Raw genomic sequence first — 6779 nt, 5'->3', positions numbered from 1 at the left:
CACCTGTAGTCCTAGCTACTGGGGAGGCTGAGGCATGAGAACTGCTTGAACCCAGGGGGCAGAGGTTGCAGTGAGCCGAGATCATGCCACTGTACTCTAGTGTGGGCAACAGAGTAAGATACTGTCTCAAAAAAAAAAAACAAAAAAAAGGAAAATAAAAAACATGTTAATGAACCTTAATTAACCTTAAAGTGTTCATTAAAGGCTGGGCATGGTGGCTCATGCCTGTAATCCCAGCACTTTGGGATGCCGAGGCGGGCGGATCACCTGAGGTCGGTAGTTTAAGACCAGCCTGACCAACATGGAGAAACCCTGTCTCTACTAAAAATAAAAAATTAGCTGGGTGTGGTGGCCTATGCCTATAATCCCAGCTACTCAGAAGGCTGAGGCAGGAGAATTGCTTGAACCCAGGAGGTGGAGGTTGCAGTGAGTCAAGATGACACCATTGCAGTTCAGCCTGGGCAACAAGAGCGAAACTCAGTCTCAATTTAAAAAAAAAGTTCATTAAAATTATCATCCCTGCTACCCTTGCTCTTCCTCCCACTCCCACAAATGATTCCCTACATCCGTGGGTGACCATGCTCAGCCTTTCCTGGTCATTCCATTTGCTTAATGCCTGTTTATGGTACACCTGCTATATGGCACGTCCTGTGTACTGTGGCTCCAGGACAGCACAGCCACTCTGAGGAAACAGTACAGAGCTAGCAAAGTTATCCAGGGTGCTCTGGGAAGAGGACTGAGCCTACTACCCAGTATCTGGGATGACACCTGAAGAAAGTGGCAGCTAAGATGAGGCATGTTGTATCAGTACTTCATTCCTTTTCAGAACTAAATAATATTTCATCGTTCAGTTATGCTACATATTGTTAATCTATTCGTCAATTGATGGACATTTGGTTGTTTCTACTTTTTGGCTGTTATGAAAATTGCTGCTATCAATATTAGTATACAGGTTTTTGTATGGGCAAATGTTTTCTTTTTTTGTGGGGGACAGAGTTTTGCTCTTGTTGCCCAGGCTAGAGTCCAATGGTGCGATCTCAGCTCACTGCAACCTCTGCCTCCTGGATTCAAGTGATTCTCCTCCCTCAGCCTCCTGAGTAACTGGGATTACAGGCCTGTGCCACCATGCCCAGCTAATTTAGTAGAGACTAGGTTTCACCATGTTGGTCAGACTGGTTTCGTACTCCCGACCTCAGGTGATCCGCCTCAGCCTCCCAAAGTGCTGGGTTTACAGACGTGAGCCACCACACCTGGGCAAAAGTTTTCAATTTTCCTAACGTATACACCTAGGAGTGCAATTCCTGGATGATACAATAACTCTGTGCTTAATTTTTTTTTTTAGATGAAGTCTCACTCTGTTGCCCAGGCTGGACTGCAATGGCGCTATCTCAGCTCATTGCAACCTCCGCCACTAGGGTTCAAACAAGTCTCCTGCCTCAGCCTCTTGAATAGCTGGGATTATAGGTGTGCGCTGCCATGCCCAGCTAATTTTTGTATTTTTAGCAGAGGTGGGGTTTCACCATGTTGGCCAGGCTGGTCTCAAACTGCTGACCTCATGTGACCCACCCGCCTCGGTTTCCCAAAGTGCTGGTATTACAGGCGTGAGCCTTGCATTTAGCCTATGCTTAACTTTTTAAGAAACTACCAGGCTGTTTTCCAAATTGGCTGCATCATTTTGCATTCCCACCAGCTGTGGATGAGGATTCCAATTTCTCTACATCCTTACCAAGGTATTTTATACTATAGTAGTTCCCCCTTATCTGCAGGGGATGTGTTCCAAGACTCCCCAGTGGATGCCTGAAACCAGAGTACTGAATCTTATATACACTATATTTTACCTTATACATATATACACATGATAAAGTTTATAAGTTAGGCATAAGAAATTAACAAATAGTAGCTGAAATAGCTCAGCTGGGAGAGCATTAGACTGAAGATCTAAAGGTCCCTGGTTCGATTCCGAGTTTCTACAGGTGTTTTCTGAGCTCTGCCTAATTATTACTCCCTTATACAACACTTGCACGTGAATCCCAGACGGGCAAGGTGGCTCACGCCTGTAATCCCAGCATTTTGGGAGGCCAAGGCAGACGGATCACGTGAGGTCAGGAGTTTGAGACTAGCTTGGCCAACACAGTGACAACCCTGTCTCTACTAAAAATACAAAACTTAGCTGGGTGTGGTGGCAGGCACCTGTAATCCCAGCTAATGGAGAGATTGAGGCAGGAGAATCACTTGAACCTGGGAGACAGAGGTTGCAGTGAGCCAAGATCACACTACTGTACTCCAGCCTGGGCGACAGAGCAAGACTGCATCTCAAAGAAAAAAAAAAAAAATCTAATAAAACAAGACCGCAATCCTGAAACCTTTTGGTGACAGCTGGTGACCTCTGGCAAAGCTGTGTTCAAGCCCCTTCACTGCACCGTAAACTTCTCTTGGATTTCTCATGGCCTTCCTATTACCCCCTTGTTCCCCTGCTGTTCTTTAGTTCTGAAATCCCTCTCTGACCGATTCCTCTGGGCTAAGCCTCATCTTAGCTACCCCTTTCTTCAAGTGCCATCCCAGATACTTGGAAGTAGGCTAAGTCCTCTTCCCAGAGTGCCCTGGGTAACACTTCGCTAGTTCTCAACTGTTTCCTCGGAGAGGCCAGGTTGTCCTGGAGCCATAGTACACAGGACTTGCCCTATAGCAGGTGCACAATAAACAGGCATTAAGCAAATGGAATAACCAGGAAAGGCTGAGCACAGTCACCCACAAATGTAGCGAACCATGGGGGCGGGGAGGGGAAGGAGTAAGGGTAGCAGGGATGAGAACAGATGCAGCAACAGCTTCCAAGCTCTCTTTTCCACCCCTGGAACACCTGTTTTGGAAAAATCCCTCATGACAGTCTCCAAAATATATTTTTGTGAACCTTCCTCAGCCTCCTCAGCCAACCACAATTCCTATCAGGTGAGGTTCCTCATCCACAGCTGCTTAACCAACCAAAGAGGGTGGTTCTTTTCATTTCTCACACCTGACTTATACCAAGCCTGATAATGGCACCTACCTCAGAGGGTTGCTATGAGATTACATGAGGCGATTTATTACCAGTGTCCAGCACAGGCCTGGTGCACAGTAAACATGCAGTAAAATGTATGCATTTCATAGCCCCCTGCTACACTTAAACACACACTGGAGGACATATCCATAAGACCAGCTGAGTGACCACCAGTCACCCAATTTCAGCTGCAGACATGGCAAAGCACAAATCCTCTCACGTATGCTCAGTAAACTGTGTGGATCACCCAAGTTTTAGTCTCCTTGAAAAAAATCTCAATTACACATTAACACATATTATCTCAGGTACAGTCTGTCAGTCATAGCCCTCAAAATACCAGACACAGGAAATATCTCAGTGTCATCTATAATCGTTGAGACGATTGGCCCAGCGGGGCATGGCGGCTCATGCCTATAATCTCAGCACTTTGGGAGGCTGAGGCAGGTGGATCACCTCAGGTAAGGAGTTCGAGACCAGCCTGACCAATATGGTGAGACCCTGTCTCTACTAAAAATGCAAAAAGTAGCTGGGCGTGGTGGTGGGCACCTGTAGTCCCAGCTACTGGGGAGGCTGAGGCAGAAGAATCGATTGAACTCGGGAGGTGGAGGCTGCAGTGAGCCAAGATCGCCCCACTGCACTCCAGCCTGGGCGACAAAGCGAGACTCCGTCTCAAAAATAAATAAATAAATAAATACCAGCATTTCCAGCACACAGTATTATTCTGATCACATTCATAATCTTAGTCACCATCTCAAGGACACTTAGAATATCAGTCACACATGCCCTCTCAGTATCACACAACCCACTTACAAAGTCTCAAACGGCAACCGTTTCTGTCAGTCACACACTCCACGGTTCGTGAGACACTCAACCTATCAGAATCACACAGTCCCAACCCGTCAGATAAGCACACCCAAGAGGTGTCAGACACAGAACGCCTACCGGACACACGCAGCGGGTCCGTCCCACACCTCCCAGTCCACTGGTCCCAGATTTTATCTGTCCGCCCGCCCCACACCCGGTCCGTCGGTCCGTCCCGCACTCAGCGTGTCAGTCCATCCCACATTCGGTCCGTGAGTCCGTCCACGGCCGGTCCGTCACTCCGTCACATCCTCTACGCGTGTGTCCGGCACTCACAGTCCGTCTATTCACGGCCCCTAGTTAGCCTCTCACTCTCTATCCGCTGGGTGGTCCCCCGAATCTTGCTCCGGCCGCCCCAGACGTTCGCGGATTCTGGACCTGCTGTGTTCCCCTGCGGTCTGGACCAGGACGGAGAACACCCGCCGAAACCCACCTCACCAGCACAGCCGGCGGACCCCTCGGGAGGCGCCGGCAGCGACGAGCCAGCTTGCTCGCCCGCCGACCCGGAGCACAGCTCCCAGCACGCTCCAGGGGCCCGCACCCGCCAGGGCTACAATTCCCGGCGTGCTCCGTGAGCTCAGGAGTACCCAGGCGCGGCGCCTGCTGGGAACTGTAGTTGCTGCTCGTTTGCACGCGGGCCATGGAATCCCAGCCGGGCCTTTGTGGGACTGGGGTGGCGGTGAATGGGAGAGAAGCAGGGGATGCGCGGAAGGCAAGACGCAGAGGTTTCGGAAGTGTTAAGGCTGAGGGTGAGGGTCCCTGTGTGAAGCCTGAGGGTGAGTAAGGTTGGCTGTGTGAGGGCTAAGGATGAGGGTCCCTGTGTAGGGGCTGAGGGTGAGGGTGTTTGTGTGAGGGGTGAGGGATGAGGGTGAGGCAGGGAAACAGGGTCTGGAGGCAGGAAACCAAAGGACTTCCTACAAGTAAATCAAATGGAAACTTCAGCTATGACAGGAAATATCCTCTCCATTTACATAGGGGATACACTGAATAAATAACTTTGTAACTTTACTTCATCCTCTTCACATACATAGGGCATATACCAAATAACGAATGGAAACCTCTAGAGGGTATTTAAACCACAGAAAATTCTGTAACGGGGCTCTTGATCCCTTATGCTCGGCCTGCTCCTATACTGTGGAGTGTACTTTCATTTTCAATAAATCTCTGCTTTTGTTGCTTCATTCTTTCCTTGCTTTGTGCATTTTGTCCAATTCTTTGTTGGAGACGCCAATAACCTGGGCACCCCCACCAGTAACAAGGGTACCTGGGCGAAGGGTGAGGATGCCTGTCTGAGGGGTTGGGGGTGTGTGAGTATTGAAGGTACCTTTGTGAGAGGTGTGGTTGCCTACGTCAGGGTGTGTATTGAGTGTAGCTATATGTGGTTTGCTGTGACCACATGTAATAGTTTTTATAAATGTGTATTATTTTTTACTGAATTTGAGCTGGGCGTCTGTCTGCATGTGTAACTCTATGACCAGGTTTGTGGGTTATTCTGTGTGCTTACTGTGTGTGTGTGTGACCTGAGTTAATCATCATATGTAATAATCATGCAACTATGTTTGCCTGAAGCATGTATAATTTTGTCTGTGAGACAGATTCTTAGAGGTATGGGGTGGACCTGCCACAGTAGAAAGGCCCCAGACTGTGAATAGTGGTATGATTGTGTGATTGTGTTCTGTGTATACGTGTGTATGTACATGTGAAACACACTGAGCAGGAGACTCTGGCTTGAGGCCTGATGCGTGGAGGTTGATGGCCCAGTTCATGTTCAGGTGAGGCCTTGTTGAGGTGGGGTCTGTATGATTGCCTGGTGGTGCTGGTGCTGTTCGTTGGCCCCAGCCTGTGCTCACATCCCCTATGGTTCTCAGACTTTGCCCTGCAGATTGCTAGCAGCTGGAATGAGCATATATTCTTTTCCTTCCACAGATAAATACTGAGCACCCACTACAGGCAGCCAGCACCACTGCAGATTGGATACAGCAATGATGATAAGCCTGGACTGCCTTTATGGAGGTGATGTTATTGTGTGCGGAGGCAGATGGTAAACAGTTATTTTTCTGAGGAGTAGGTATTTAAGCTGAGGCCTGAATAGAAGGAAGAACTCAGGAAGAGTGGGTTCAAGGACACAAATGCCCATGTCAGGAGGTGGCATGGATGAGGAAGACTGCCTGGGGTGGATCAAGGGAGGAGATAGGAGGGGACAAGGACAGAATGGGGAGGCCTGTGGGGGGCAGATCTTGAAGGGCTTATGAGCCACATATGGACTTTATTTTTTGTAGAGACGGCATCTCACTATATTGCCTAGGCTCTTTTAAACTCAGCCTCAAGCAATCCTCCTGCCTCAGCCTGTCAGTGTTGGGATTACAGGCGTGAGCCACCACACTTGGCTCACATACAGAATTTGATTTCTACCTTGAGAGAAGTGGCAGCCATGGGATGCCTTTGAGCAGAGGAGGACTAAGCTGTGACTTAGCTCTTCATAGAAAATCTCTGGCTGCTGCAGAGGACTGTGAAGATTAGTGTGGAGTCAGAGAGACCAAGGATGCAACCTGAGGCAGGGAGGTCAGATCAGGGAGGTCGGACAGGGTGGTGGTGACAGAGATGCTGACAAATAGTCAGATCTGCATCTGTTTTGAAGGTGTATCAGAGGTGTCCAATCTTTTGGCTTCCCTGGGCCACACTGGAAGAATTGTCTTGGGCCACACATAAAATACACTAACGATTGCTGATGAGTTTATTAAAAATCATTAAAAAAAACTCGGCCGGGCGTGGTGGCTCAAGCCTGTAATCCCAGCACTTTGGGAGGCCGAGGCGGGTGGATCATGAGGTCAAGAGATCGAGACCATCCTGGTCAACATGGTGAAACCCCGTCTCTACTAAAAAT

General features: G+C 48.8%; 1 protein-coding gene and 1 non-coding gene across 7 annotated transcripts in view; one reads left to right on the top strand and one right to left on the bottom strand.

Annotated features, from left to right (window-relative positions):
- ZSCAN22 (zinc finger and SCAN domain containing 22) overlaps positions 1–6779 on the bottom strand; it is a 31099-nt gene that overhangs the window by 11670 nt on the left and 12650 nt on the right. The window contains exon 1 of one of the 6 annotated variants that reach the window (XM_037731750.1): positions 4329–4425. The exons of 3 other annotated variants lie outside the window; for them this stretch is intronic. The gene's annotated coding sequence lies outside the window, so the exon portion shown is untranslated. Of the gene's footprint in view, positions 1–4171; positions 4255–4328; positions 4426–6779 lie in introns of those variants that run through there. 2 more of the 6 variants (XM_037731749.1, XM_037731751.1) reach the window with 2 other exon arrangements.
- Positions 1900–1972, top strand: TRNAF-GAA. Its single transcript has one exon. It is a non-coding gene; the product is annotated as a tRNA-Phe (tRNA).

Source organism: Cebus imitator, unplaced genomic scaffold (assembly GCF_001604975.1).
Source record: "Cebus imitator isolate Cc_AM_T3 unplaced genomic scaffold, Cebus_imitator-1.0 Scaffold417, whole genome shotgun sequence".
Lineage (NCBI taxonomy): Eukaryota > Metazoa > Chordata > Mammalia > Primates > Cebidae > Cebus > Cebus imitator.
Note: the sequence above shows the minus strand (reverse complement) of the source record. Positions and strands in the feature narration are given on the sequence as shown.